Source organism: Psittacula echo (assembly GCF_963264785.1).
Source record: "Psittacula echo genome assembly, chromosome: 1".
Lineage (NCBI taxonomy): Eukaryota > Metazoa > Chordata > Aves > Psittaciformes > Psittacidae > Psittacula > Psittacula echo.
Window position 1 is genome coordinate 63,995,733 of NC_137735.1, and position 14,353 is coordinate 64,010,085.

The window sequence follows — 14,353 nt, forward strand, 5'->3', positions numbered from 1 at the left end:
ACATAGGTATTATTTAAGCTGTTTTGTAAATGGTTATGCTCTTCAGAAAAGTATTATTTATCTGAATCGTCAATGACCTAAAACCTGAAATGAAGTTATAGATATTAAAGCCGTAGCAAGGGTGTATTGTTCTACAGCGTTCTGGGCTGCATCAAAAGAAGTGTGACCAGCAGGTTGAAGGAGGTGATCCTGCAACTCTCTCTGCTCTCATGAAACCTCACTTGGAGTATTGTGTACAATTCTGGTGTCCTCAATGAAAGAAGGACATGGAGCTGTTGGAGCAAGCGCAGAGGAGGCCACAAGGATGATCAGGGGGCTGGAGCACCTCCCGTATGAAGACAGGCTGAGAAAGTTGGAGCTGTTCAGCCTGGAGAAGAGAAGGCTGCGTGGAGACCTCATAGCAGCCTTCCAGTATCTGAGGAGGGCCTACAAGGATGCTGGGGATGGACTCTTCATTAGGGACTGTAGTGATAGTACAAGAGGTAATGTGTTCAAGCTTAAACAGGGAAGTTCAGGTTAGATTTAAGGAAGAAGTTCTTTATTGTAAGGGTGGTGAGGCACTGGAATGGATTGCCCAGGGAAGTTGTGAATGCCCCATCCCTGGCAGTGTTCAAGGCCACATTGGACGGAGTCTTGGGCAACCTGGTGTAGTGTGAGGTGGCCCATGGCAAGGGGGTTGGAACTAGATGATATTAAGGTCTTTTCCAACCCAAAGCATTCTGTGATTCTATGAAGCTGTGTTGTCTGGGATGGTGACTTGATATCGTTATGACCTGTCTTATAAAAGCAGTTCTCACTGCTGAAATTTTGTGAACATCCAAGTTCTCCTGTAGACTTGGGGCTGAGGAGCTACAACTTTTACTGTAACTTTTTTCTTTTTTTTTTTTTTTTTTCTTCCCTTAAAATCTCTTGGGAAGATGACAAGCTTCTGTGTTTTGTTGAAATGATCTCTTCTCCCCCAAAGTTAACTTTCTGCTATCTGCAGTGAAGGATGAGAAGATTTTAGCATCTTTACATATTGAGACCTCATTGCCAAGCACTTCGTTGCATAATGCTTAGTTATGAAAGAGGAAATGAACACAAAAGCTGTTCTTGGAGACTGGCAGTGGATAGCAAGAAGCTCGTTTCTGTAAAGGCAGGAGACAGGCTGTGTTGTGCAGACACAAGTTTCTAAAGCAGGGTGACCTAAAACCTGAAGTCAGTTCATCCTACAACTTGAGTGCAGTACTTGCTTGAAACCAAATAATAGTAGGTTTATGAATGCAAAATTTTTCTTTTGTATAAGAAAAAGACCAAACAACCAAAAACCAAATAAACCAAAAACCAAATAGACAAACCAAAAACAAACACACAAAAAAAAGGTGAAGAATAACAGCACTAGAAATAAGAGTAGTTATTTTTCAATACAAAGAAGAACTAAACAAAGTATGTTGAAAATATTGAGGTGGCCCTATTTGCTAGGCCCTAAAAGTGTCAGTGGTAATTGGTTTTGTGTTTTATCTATGGAATGTAGGTGCTAAAGAAGCAGCTTTGAATGGAGAAAGAGCTCAAGATGGAAATTTCAAATCTAAAGTCAGAAATGTATAATTATTTTCAGCTAAAGCTCTTTGGCATTCCTGTACATTACCTGAGGCAGAGTTGTGAACAAACCTGTAAGTTGCCTGATTTTGTGCAGCAAGCTCCAAGTGTGCAAGGTGACGTCCAAGAAAGCACAGATGTGTTGTAATTTGAAATGTCTGGCTTGCTTTGCTGTGGTTGCAGCTTTGTCACTACCATCACTGCAGGTGGTGAAAACCATGGCTACTGCCAACAGTTATTTGAGGATAGAAACAAAATCTTTTATATTCTATACTCCCAGTGTATAAAATTCCTTAAACTGATAGTTTGACTGCTGCCTGTGATTCGGAGGAGAGGAGGAGGAGGGGAAAATAGAACTCTTGTCCCCTAGGATGATGATCTTACATTTATGAGGATGTGCATGTGGATTTGCTGTAAATTATTAATGCTTGTAGGGGTGATTCATGGACCAAATGCATGCCAAATTCTGAAATATGAAAATTGGATTATTTCATAGAAGTAACATTCTTATGCGGAGTGAATAAAAACTTTTTGGACTAATAGGAGACACAAGAAGAAAAATTTACTCCAGTCTCTCCACCAAACTCTTTAAAATTGTCCCTTAAATTGATAAATTTCTCAATTTTTGGGTCTTAAGATGATCTTAAAGGTGTGTTCTAACCTTTTTGGTTCTATGTGAAGTCACTCATATAAAAACTAATATATTTTGGGGTTCCAAAAATGCTACTGCTCTATAAATCTGGAATTTTGTATTAAACACAGTGAGAAATGAGACTGGGATATAATGAGAAAAAGAAATCTAATTTTATCACTTCTTGAATGTTGTTATCTCACAAGAGCATTCTTCTTACTACCTGGAGTCATTTAACGCCATCTGTAGTGCCATGCGTTCACAGTTCAAGTGGTGTCGTAGATGCTAAGGATAAACTCGGTTAAATTAAAAATGGTTGCTGAGCAAAGTAGTATGTAGTATTTTAGGAATCCGAGTCTTCCATGGAGAGGGGGTTTTATCTGTAGCTTTATTTTCCATAACCCATTTCCATAACTCACTGCTTTCTTTGTTGGTTCTGTCAGTGCAGAACTATATTGGCAATGATGTGGTTGCCACTGTCACCTTCTCTCTGAGAGAATGTTGTTACTGTTTCATCTGTGTTTCTGCTCAGTAGAGGACTGTGTTAACTGTTTTAGCTGTCCTTTGCCGCAGCCTCTCCTCTTTGCCTGGAGAGCCCACATACAGCAGAGAGAACCACTGCGAAGTTTATTCTGTAGTGGCATCAGGAGTTGTATCAGTCTCTCCAGTTAAACAGCTCCAAACTTATGCAAGCAGTACCTGAACTGCTTAAGACACCAGGAGATTAGTATAGTGCTCAGCTCTTTGTTTAGTTGTCTTAATGGGAAATGTTTAAAACAAAAGGCAAATCTTGCTTAATATGACCTTTTCAGTTTGAAGGGTGGTGATATTCAGCAAGATACTTGTGATTCATTAATGCAGTATATTGGCAATTATGTTTAAAGTAATTTTGAATTCTTCTTAAAGCTTTGTTTACCTTATTTTAGAAAAAGGGATCTTTTGAGTTGGTAGAATCACAAGATTAGCATAGTTATTAAAATTCTTTTGTCAGAGTTGCAGTCAAATGCTTATTTGTTAGAATTAATCTAGACGATGGAAGCTGGTTTTTGTCTTGTCTAAAAATTGGTATGTACAAAGGTTACAAACTTTAGCTGACAGTATTTTGTCAGAGTATGGTGAGCACTAGCTTTATACTTTGGTGAGGTTACAAGTAAGTAATTTGAATTTCTTCTTTCTGTAACTTTTACTTTTGTACCTGAACACTGCCTTAAATATTTAATTAGTATTTGGTTGTGCTGAACATAAATGTGTTCCACAAGGCCCTTTCTTGTCTAGTCTTGAAATTTGCATGAGAGGAAGGAAGGAACATAGAGTTAAAGTCTTTATTCTGAAGTACTTCTCAAATTGTCAGTAGTGGTGTCTGTATTTGTATCATGGCAGCCGTTCATATTCCAGATGTCATTGACCAGCTATGTTTAGGTGAAAGTGTTGCCAGACACTATTACACATAAAAGAAAACAGGTGAATGGTGACAAAGGCAAAATAAGTTTTAGACTTATCTTGAAATAAGAATGGTTTCTTAAGCAAGTGTTGTATTCTGTGCTGAATGCTTTGCAAAGAGTCCAATAATAAATAAAGCAGACAACCCCACACCTTTTTAAAATTATACATGAAGAAAATCATACTATTTCTCTTTCCGTCTTCCACCCACTGTCACTATGTTTCCCCCTAATGTTGGTAATTGATTTTTTTTTTCAGTATTTCAGCTTATATGTGTTATAAAATCCCCAAAACCAAAACAGCCTGATGTTTTGAAAGAAAAAGATGTGTAATGCTACAATTTCACAGCATGTATTCAGGTAGCGATGTCAACATATTAAATAAGAATGCTGCAATTCGAGGCCTAAGTAGTTATACAAGAGGCACCCATGTGCCTCCACAGACTTATTTCCTTGAAGAGGGCTTAATGTGGGTAAAATGTTAATCTGCTTCACTTAGTAAATACTGAATAGGAAAAAAGTCAGCTATATCATAAATTTCAGAAGGAAAATGAAGACTTTGCTAGGCAGGAAATACCTTAGTTTCCAAACATCTGAAGGGTATTAAGAAAACTGGGTTTATAAGTTTGGATTTTCAAGACCTTGTTGTACTTTTGTACTTAACTGCAAGTGTTTGAGTAAATAGAGGCAAGTTTTCTTTTTTTTTTTTTTTTTTTTTTTTTGTTGCTGTATTTAACTTAGCAATTGATGGAGCTGAAATAATGTGGTGGTTATGCCGAAACATGTATTTCTATTTCTTGCTTCATTTTTCAGTTATAAAAAGTAAAGCTTTCTGTAATACAAATTGTGTGCTCACCTGTGATGCCAGTAGGAGGACATGAGAGGTTTACTTTGGGTTTTTTTATTAACTGAATCTGGAAAACACAATGGGGATGTTTACATTAAGGGACCAACCTGAGTTAGGTATGAAGTATATAAAAGCTATTCAGGATGTACTTAGTGTGCGTTAAGAGATACCAATTTACACTTGAAAGTATTTATTTTCAAACTTTATGAATTGTCGTGGTTTAGAATTTAAGATGAAAACTTATGTTTTACAGATGTACTTAAGTTTTCTATTTAAATTTGCCTGAATATGATGCAAGTAGTATTCTCTAGTGTTGCATGCATATGCTGTCTATAGGTATGTTTATGTGTTTTTTTACATTTGTGATGCTATATAGAAGTAGAAGAGAGCTATGATATTGTATAACAAACCCAGTTACTAGAATTCCATTGAGGTAGCATGGTACAAGTTAGAAGGATAATATTTTGTGACATAATCGAGGTGATTAAAATAAAAAGATATGAGGCAAGAGTTGTGTTGTGATAGTGGACCAATCAAATCTGAAGTGTTAAAAAACAAGTTACAAATGTTTGGGAAAAGCCACGTTCTTCTTAGGGTTAAATACTGAAAGGCTTATCTTGGAACAGCGCTTACAAATTTACAGTTGCCAATAAAAGCTTTCCTTGAGACACTGTCAAGTATAGGTTGTGAGACCAGGTGATCAGTGTGTCCTCCTGCATAACATCAACCGTAAGGCCAACTAATATTTCATGCAGTTAGTCTACAGGCTAAGTGTAAATAATAAATCTTCACCAAGCGGACTGGGGGCCAGCTTAGAACAATTGCCAATAAGCCTGCACTTATTTAGGTTTGAATGGCAGTAAGTTCAACAGTGCATAAACTTCGATTGCAAAGGGAAGAAAATTCAGTACTCTAAAGAAAACCCAACCAAAGACGCTAAAATTGACTCCATACATGGGTGAAACTTCACTTTATGTGTGTTTAGCCTTGCAATAATTTCTCATCTTTGTTAGGGGAATCTGGCAACCTGATATTTGAACTGGTATGGACCTGATTGGGTCAGGAGAAGGGTGTTGAAAAGTGTCTTGGCTGTGGTAATTATGTTGTGTTTCACACAAAAATGTCATGCTCTAGTGTTAATGTTTTTTATGCAAGATGTGAATCTTGGCATGAAGCTGAAATGTTTGTTGTCAGGCAGGTAACCCTTGTTGGTAGAAAGGGTTGGCGAACATAGCTGCTTCTGTGGTGAATTTCTACAGGTGGGTTGCTGCATCTTGGCTACTATCATAACTAGGAGAATTATTTCAGCTGATCAAGAGATTATAAACTTCTGATCTAAGTGAGCTTGGGAAAAGACACCAGTTTTGATCCTGACAGTCTCACAGAGATTCATATGGTGACAGGTCAAATTGGGTAACAGGAATTTATAAAATGTTATCCACCCTTGTGTCAATTCCAGAGGATCTAGACTGGCTAATTTACTAATACACAGTGGGTGGGAGCTGGCTGAGCTTCAGTGCTGGGGAGGCTGTGCATAGAGATTATGGTAGTGAGTTTTGGAAGGAAGCCAAGGAAGCATTGTAGGATTTGCTCAGAAGAATTACACAGAGTCACTCTGATCTGCATCTGAAATACTAGATCTTGTTTGACCCCCAGCTGCTGTGAAATGATTGCAAAGGCGCTGCAGGCAAGTGACTCAGTAACAGTGTCTGGTTGGAGGGTTGTGGCATGCTCTTCCAAGTGCAGACCATGCCGTTCTAATTAATGCCTTTCCCAGAGATAGATTAGATTGTGGTCAGGACAGGGAGGGACACAATGGTGTTTTATAACTTCCAAACCCCAGTGTTGCTCTAGAATTAACAATCGAGTTTTCATAGTGGAGTACACTGCCAGGAGCAGCTTTCTATATGCTGACAGAAACTGTTTTGGTGAGGTTTTTGTTTGTTAGTGGCATCTGATAAGCAAAAGTTTCACTTGATGATCAGGGCTGCTGAAAGCTAGGACTTAAAGAAGTAAAATCAATTTGTCTGTGACTGACTCTTACAAGATATTTTGCCAATAAATCATTACAGAAACTGTAATGAACCAACTTTCAGTTATAAAAAAATGTGCTTAACAAGGATAGCTGTCTGTATATTTATTTGGTATTAAACTTTTTGGTTAACTGAAGAAAGATGAAAATGTTATATGGTACAACAGGAGTATCTTTGTAACCCGATCTAGAAGACAAGTGAAAGGGAATGTTCTGTTTGAGGTAATTCTATTACTGGGTAAAATTTCAGGTAACAGAGTAACTGTATTGTTGAATGTCAAGTACTCAAAGTAATATGGTCCATAATACTTTCTAAGGAGTTATGTTTTTGTCATCATAGGATCTGCAGGGATGGATGTAATCAATTGGTTAGAATCTCATTGCCTATTGTAAAGCTAAAAAGCAAACATGAAAGTATGCAGTCATGCTTTTAAAATTAATTTTTTAATTGTGTACTGGCTAAAAAGGGAGGAGAAGAGTCCTGTTGGTGCTGCTCTTATTATTTAAACCCTTATTTTAAAGCCCCTGTGCAAGAAAGTGGATTCTTTGGGATGGAGGTGGGGTTAATTGTGTGCACATAACTGCTTAAAAATACTTATCTTGAGTGTCTAAATACTTCTAAAATTCTTTCTGTGTGGACATGACAACATTGCTGTCAGATATATTTGCAGTGACTGGTTTTTAGAAGAGTTCTTAACTTGTGCCATATTTCCACGTCTAAGTATCTGAAACTTTGAATTATACTTGTGTATCATTCAATTTTATTGCGTTTATTTTGGAAAATAAATCTATGTCCTGGAGAACTCACAATTCTTTTTCTATTCAAAATCTGTTACCTGAAATGCCCATGAGATGGTGCTCGTCAGTCTTGTTTTTGTGTAGCACCAGATCTGTGCATAGTTCTGACTTATAACCAAGGATGCAGTGGTTAGCATTGACATATTTCTAAAAGAAAGAAGAACAGAAAGCAACTGGCAAAATAGGTATTACTATACTATTTTGAAGTATGCATAAAAACAGTCTTTAAATCCCTGCTTATTTTCGAGGCGATTGCTTTGATCCTAATTTACACAAATTAGAGATTACCACTTAATTTTTCTTTCTTAAAAATTAATTTCTAAATAGCCAAAATAGAAAATAGGTTTTAGACTTATATAATTTTTGTGCTGTTTTATTTCTTTCTGTTTTTATCAAAGATCTATTAAAGTTTTCTGTGTAGAAAACATTCTGCTACTAATCCAAACTAGTGTGTTCTGTTCTGTAATGTCTTTCTGTGGGAATTTTGTTAATTTGATTTGTTTATGTTTTCCCTTTGACTTATGCAGACTGTCTGTAGCAAGCAACATGGAGCAGTAGGCCTTGGGAGAAACATTAAACTCGTTAGCTAACGGAGGATGCTCTTTTTTTGAGCTGGACTCACAGTGCTAGAAGCTCCAGTGCTGTTTTTCAAGAGTGTACTATGTAATTTCAGATGCAAGATGGTGAGAAAAATAACAAGATGAAGAGACTAGAGTATAATAATGTCTTCTTTCTGAAGTAAGGTTACTGAAATACTTAGAGCAGGCTGCAGCACAGTGGAGTCAAATGTGTTGTTTTGCATTCTGTTTCAGACTGTTCTTACAGGTATTTTGATAGTAGTAACTGGATGGCCTGGGGGAATTGGAGGCAGACCTAGAAGGGGACACTGCTGACATAGATGAACTCCCAAGAAAAGAATTACAATATAGATAGATGGGTATGAAAACAAGAGTTGGTTGTGTGAAAACTGGAATGAAGTGGCTAGCACCACTATTTTGTGTTAATGTATATGAATGAGTGGCATTTGAAAATAAGATATGATTTAAGGATGAAAAGAGGGATAAGAACAAATGGTTTTCTAACCCTACTTCACACTGAGAAAACAAGCTTATGCAAAGGAGACTTCTGCTGTAACAACATTTATGGAAAACAAGAATGAAGCTAGGAGTAGGAAGTAGCAATGTATGCAGAAGAGGAAAATGGGGAGGTAACTCTCCAGAAAAGCGGTCTTAGTTTCTCCTCTTCAGACTCCAGCATTGCTTTCTTGAAACCTTTTGTGTCCTGCAAGCTTTTCTTTGTGAAGAGCCTAGGGAATTTGCTTTCAGATTTAGTCTTCTCTACTCAGTGTTTCACTGAACTGAAAGCCTGTATTTTTCATTTTGCTTGTTCTTCGTTAAATTCTTTTTTCTTTATGTCTTCAGATTTGTTGGTGTTTCTTCCTTCATTTCCTTGCATGTTTTCCTGTCTACCACTTCTTCAGTTTTGTATATCTTTATACTTCTAATTCTTCAAATAAAAGGTATTTCATTATGGAAATACTCTAGCTTTTATTTGTAGCAAGCTGTGCCAGTTCTAGGTCAGGTAATTTCAAGTGGAGGAAAAAATTCCTATGAAAGGAAATTAAGGACATTTCTTACTGACTTTTCACCTGGGAAAACTGAACTGAAAGATTTAATTTTGGAATGTTTCATTTAATATGAAGTAATGCTACAGTGCTCCAGGGGACTGGAAGTTGCTGATTATGGAAGGAGTCAAGGTATAACTACAGAAGAAATCCTGGAGATTTTTGTGTTGGTATCAGGAAAAAATTAGCTCAGGTGGAAGCATGGCCATTATGAGTAAGGAGAATGTGGGCCTACAACTCATATGATAAACCTAAATTTTGAACCTAAACCACTTTGAAATTCTTAAAAATTACAAGAATTGGTTTTATTCCAAAAAGTATTTTAATGTCTTGGCCCAGAAAAACTCTTCTCCTGGTATTTCTTCTTCCTAGTATTTCTTCTTCCTGGTATTTCTCAAAGAGTACAAATCTCATCTTGAACAATTCCAAGAAAGTGCATATTCAGAGAATCAAGTTTAAGTGCAATTCTCCAAGAATTGGTATTTTCATTCTCATAGAAGAGTGTAAAGAGAGCCAGAGGTTTTGCAGGAATAATTCTGAAAAGACACCAGTTGTATTTCTGAGAAAATGAATGCTTTACGGCTTGGAATACTACATAGCCTAGAATGCAATGCTGTTTACACATTGTAAACATACAAATGGAAGAAGACAGATAAATGTGAGACAAACAAGCAAAAAGCTTCTTGTGTGTAAACTTGTGGGTCTGTAATCAGTAAACAGATTGTCTGAATAAAACACCATTTACTGAATTGATGATAGAAGTTTTAAATTTAAGAATAAAACTTAAGACAAACATTCTTTTTTGTGGGAATGTAAATACCTAATTTTCATTTCCTGTTTATTGTACACTAGGATAACTGCTATACACTGAAATGATTGCTGAAATACCTGTGTGGGTTTTGCTTTACACCAAGAACTGCTTTTTCCTATGATTTAAACATTGGAAGGAAATGATGCATATAATATGTTGTAGTGGAGATGTAAGTAGGTTTTGGAATAATCGGTCCCATCTTGTTCACTAGTTTTGAAACAATGTTATCGTAGTTACAACAAATTATTATTCTTAATCAACTGGTTAAAACTAATTATAACCATATTAAAAGTAACCAGTAGTTGAAGTCAGTATCTTGAAATGTAGTATTTTTGCTACTGCTTGAAATGGCAGCTAAACAGCTATTCCAAATACTGTGCTTGTACTCAGCTGTCAGTATTTATTGTTTCTTGTTTTGAGAAGGAGAGAAGGCATCTGACCTATGTGTTTGATTTCAAGCCTGTTTGGTTTCTGGAGAGATCAAGTTAAGCAGGTGTCGAATAAGTGATTGGGGATCTTTCACTACCATTTAAGTAATGTTTTTCGTCAGTTTCAAATTTAAAAAACTCAAATGGCAGAATTTTCTGTTTAGAATACAGAGGCAAGGAATCATTCAGGTTGCAAAAGGCTTTTAAAATTGAGTCCAGCTTTTACCCTAGCACTTCCAAAGTCCACCACTTAAACAATTCTGACATAGCTATATGACATCACTGTATACATTTAGCTAAGCAGCTCTGCCCATCCAGTTCACACCACAGTTTCCCAGTTCCTCCAGGAGAGCCACCTCCTACGTAGGCCAGTGTGCAAACTACTTATACAACATGCCGTATGCACAAAGGGGGAGGTATATGCTTGACCAAGCTCATTTTAACTGTCAAGCAGAGCTGCAGCTGAAGTTAGAACTAAAACCACAAAAGCATCCTCAATTTATACAATTGCAAACTATGTTGTAATTTATTTTATTAAAAAAAAATTTACTGTCAAAACCTGCCAACAGCAACCATCAGGTATTCTTCAGAAAACCTGGCAAAACCCTCTCACCCCCTGTGACAGACTGCAGTTTAGACTGGAGGAAGGCAACAACTGTGAGTCAGAAGGGTTCTGAATTACAGATTAAAGCATTTAACTAGTAAAGCCAGCATTTACCAAGGCTTGGCTTTTTCAATTTTTTAAAAAATTTTTAAAAGGAACAAATTCAACAGATTTGTCAAAAAATCTGATAAAACCATAGCACTAATGCAGTTATCCATGTTTTGTTATCAAAATTATAACATCATATATTGCAGCTCCTAAAGCAAAAAGGTTTTTTTTTCTGGAATTAGTACACTTGTAAGCATTTAAGAATTCAAGAATTAGAAATACGCTTAAACATCTTCCCCACACAGGTCTGTGAATTGAAACGAAATTATTATCCATGAATAATCATACACATAACCTGAAAAAGGCTACATCCACATAATGTAGGAGTATGTGAAATGGTGTTTGTTTCTTAAAATACTCTTTTCTCTATGAAAAGTGTGATTAACTGAACTATAAATCTTGCTTCAGTGAGACAGTGAAGGAAAGAACATCTGTCACTATGAAAAGCTACTCAACTTGAACACAAGGAAAACATAAAAGGAGAGCTTAATGTCATCAAAACAAAGAACAGCAAAATCTTTTATTTTGTTCCATATCCAAATTATTTTCCCTTTTTTCTTTGGTGTTAACAGCCACTGTAGTTTTACATGATTTCCTTCAAATTCTAGAAGTAGTATACCCCCACAATAATAAAGACTATGTAACCATCTTCCTATTTTCTTAAAATCTCTACCTCCTTTAAAAATTGTATTTACTTACTAACACAAGTTTCAAAGAAAACATATAACATCTATCATAGTCATGGATTCTGGGACTGCAAGGGTAACTACAGAATTTATAAACAAAAAATGCTTTGGAAATGATAGTGGACTTCAGTATTTTTCATTTAAACAAGCAAATAGAAAAATAACTTCAGCTTGTAAGTTAGACATTTTGAGTTAAATTCTAAACGTGGAGATTCAGTGAAACTGGTAGCAGAGGAGCTATTTCAGTTTCTTCCCTTCTACTGGTACATTATCTCTAGAAATAAAGTTTTGCCAAGCAAATTCAGCATTATGAAGAAGCACAGATGCATTCCTCAGTGTTTATCAAATCAAGCTCTTAGTAATAAAGTTTCCTGTGGCTTTCCACACATGTAAATATTTACTTAGAAAGATATTTCCCAGTACAATGACAGAAAAAATAATTACCACAAAAATAATGAAACAAGAAACAAATTTCAAGACAGTGACTGATAACAATATAAACTGTGGTCTCTCAGGTGTGAAGCCAGAGAGTATCTCCATTGTATCACTGCAAACATTGGAATGTCTTTAAATTCATGAATACATGTGAAATACATCAATACATTTTTCTTTTTTCTCCTTTCAGAGGAAAAAAAAAAAAATGGGACGGGGGTGGGAACAGAACAAAAGCCTTTAATCTTAAAGTTTCCTTTTCCTTTCAGTCAGTCTACTTACTACCTTTTGTTTCAGTGTAACTTTGAAGAACAAAGCCGAAAAAGCACCCAACAGGAACACTGATGTGTACCATAGTCTTCTGCATAGCTTGCCATACTTTTCCAAATAGAAATACAACTTTAAAGTAGTAGTTGCAACTTCATGAAATTAAATTGCCATTAAAGTTATACCAACTTTATGTATACAAAATGCTTTAGTGTTTTGGGTTGGTGTTTTTTTTTTTTTTGGTCGAAGATTAAGACTTACGGCACTGTTTCAAAACTCTGGAGTTGTTACTGTGTGCGCATTTTTGTGTAGGGCATATCCAAATCCACTATTTTGTTTTCCATGGAAATGGAAGAAGCTAAAGGAGAAAAGAGTTGTCATACAGGGTGATGAAGAGAACAAGTGGAATTTATTAGGAGAAAAGGGGGGACATTTTAAACAGGAGGGTGTATTTGTGGACATTAGTGATAACATATGCAGCACTAGTCGTCTTTGTCTTGTTTGTTTCTTTGTGTTTTGTTGGGGTTTTTTGTTTGGTTTTTGGGTTTTTTTTTTTCCTCTCCTTTACTGTTGTTACTCAGAGACAGTTTCCATTCAGTCATTGTCTACATGCTGAGAAAAGGGACAGAGAGAAATCAAGGCAGGGTAGAGCCTTGGAGTAATAGCAGGAGCTTCTGTACTAGGTGTGGAAAGACGCCAGCCAAACAGAAAACAGTGTTGTGGCGAATCAGGGAGGGGGGAGAAGCTTTAAAATGTTTTAGCAAACATAGGAACGTAAGCTGCTTGTAACAAACATTAAGTGGCAGTCACATTTCTGTCCTTGCTTTCAATGTTGTTTAGTGGGAATTGAAAGAACTAAAGGAAAAATGGGCTAGTTGCCAAGGTTTTACTGATGTTCTCACTAAGGCACCCATTTCTTCTGGTGTAGTTAGTAGGAGTCATTAGTTTAGCAATGGCAGCCTTGATGTTATAAAGCCCAGGTGGACGGGCTACAGTTGTGACTGTAGTGCGTATGACTGCTGCCTTTGCTCTTGCCCTCATGAGCAGTATGATGTGCTAAATTTCTTGTGTGTTGACACGGCTTAGATCAAAAAGAGGAATTGAGCACCAGCGTGGTAGTGGGTCTTTGAGCTCAGTCATGTATAGCTGATTTGTTCTTAATCCTTTTGATATACTACTTGAGTCTTGTGCTTTCCTTCTCTAAGATACTTATTTCAATGCACTCAATACACTGACTTCTGGTAGTGTATGTTTTAAAAACTCTAAGCAATGTAGTGTCATAGAGGGGAGCAGGGGGTGGAATCTGACGGCAAAAGGAAAAAAAAAAAAGAAGTCATTCCTTGGTAAGAGTAAACGAAGGGCTGTTATTCATTCATTCCAGGCACCCTTCTATCCAAGAGCATCTGCATGGTTCTCCCATGTTGATCACAGCTACAGAAAATTAAAAAATGGCAACATGGAAAGCTGAGTGTTACATTTCCTGTAGCATGTCATTTAGTGTTTCTTACATCCAGACTCTTTACTGTCTGTGCTTTAGCTGTGACAGCAGTCTCTGCCAATTGTGAGAAGGCAAGTGCAGTGTTTTCCAGCTGTTCTGGATCGAGGCAGTCTCAGAAATGACAGAAACAGATGTGCTGGTTCTTGGGTTCTGTTGGAATTTGTAACCCGGTGCCTTTAGTTGTGCTGAAATTCTCTGCAATTAATCTGCTGAGCTATGAAATGTGATGGCAGTTGAGGAGCTGGCACGTGTTTGCTTGTAGCATGTGCTATATGAGGGCTGTGACTTTCAGTAGGAGAGGAAATACTTAACATCACAGTTGCTGAATCTGATAAAACCTGCCAGAGCTTTATAGGTAAACTGGTTATTCACTTTAGCTTGTATTCTTTCTTGCTTTTTGAGCTTCATTTTATTTCTTTTGTAAGGTTATTTTTTGCTGTTCTTACACAATTCCGTGTTTGGTACATGTTCTCTTTTGTTCCTCGTCTGTGATTTCCTGTGTTCCTTTTGCCTTTCTGCCTTACTTGTAGTGTCTATCCCCGAGTCTCTACAAGCTGGCTAAACACTTTC

General features: G+C 36.7%; 1 protein-coding gene across 4 annotated transcripts in view; it reads left to right on the plus strand.

The window, feature by feature from the left end:
• LRBA (LPS responsive beige-like anchor protein) overlaps nucleotides 1-14,353 on the plus strand; it is a gene marked incomplete at its 5' end in the record, with an annotated part of 401,371 nt that overhangs the window by 16,711 nt on the left and 370,307 nt on the right. The gene's annotated exons all lie outside the window — the stretch shown is intronic.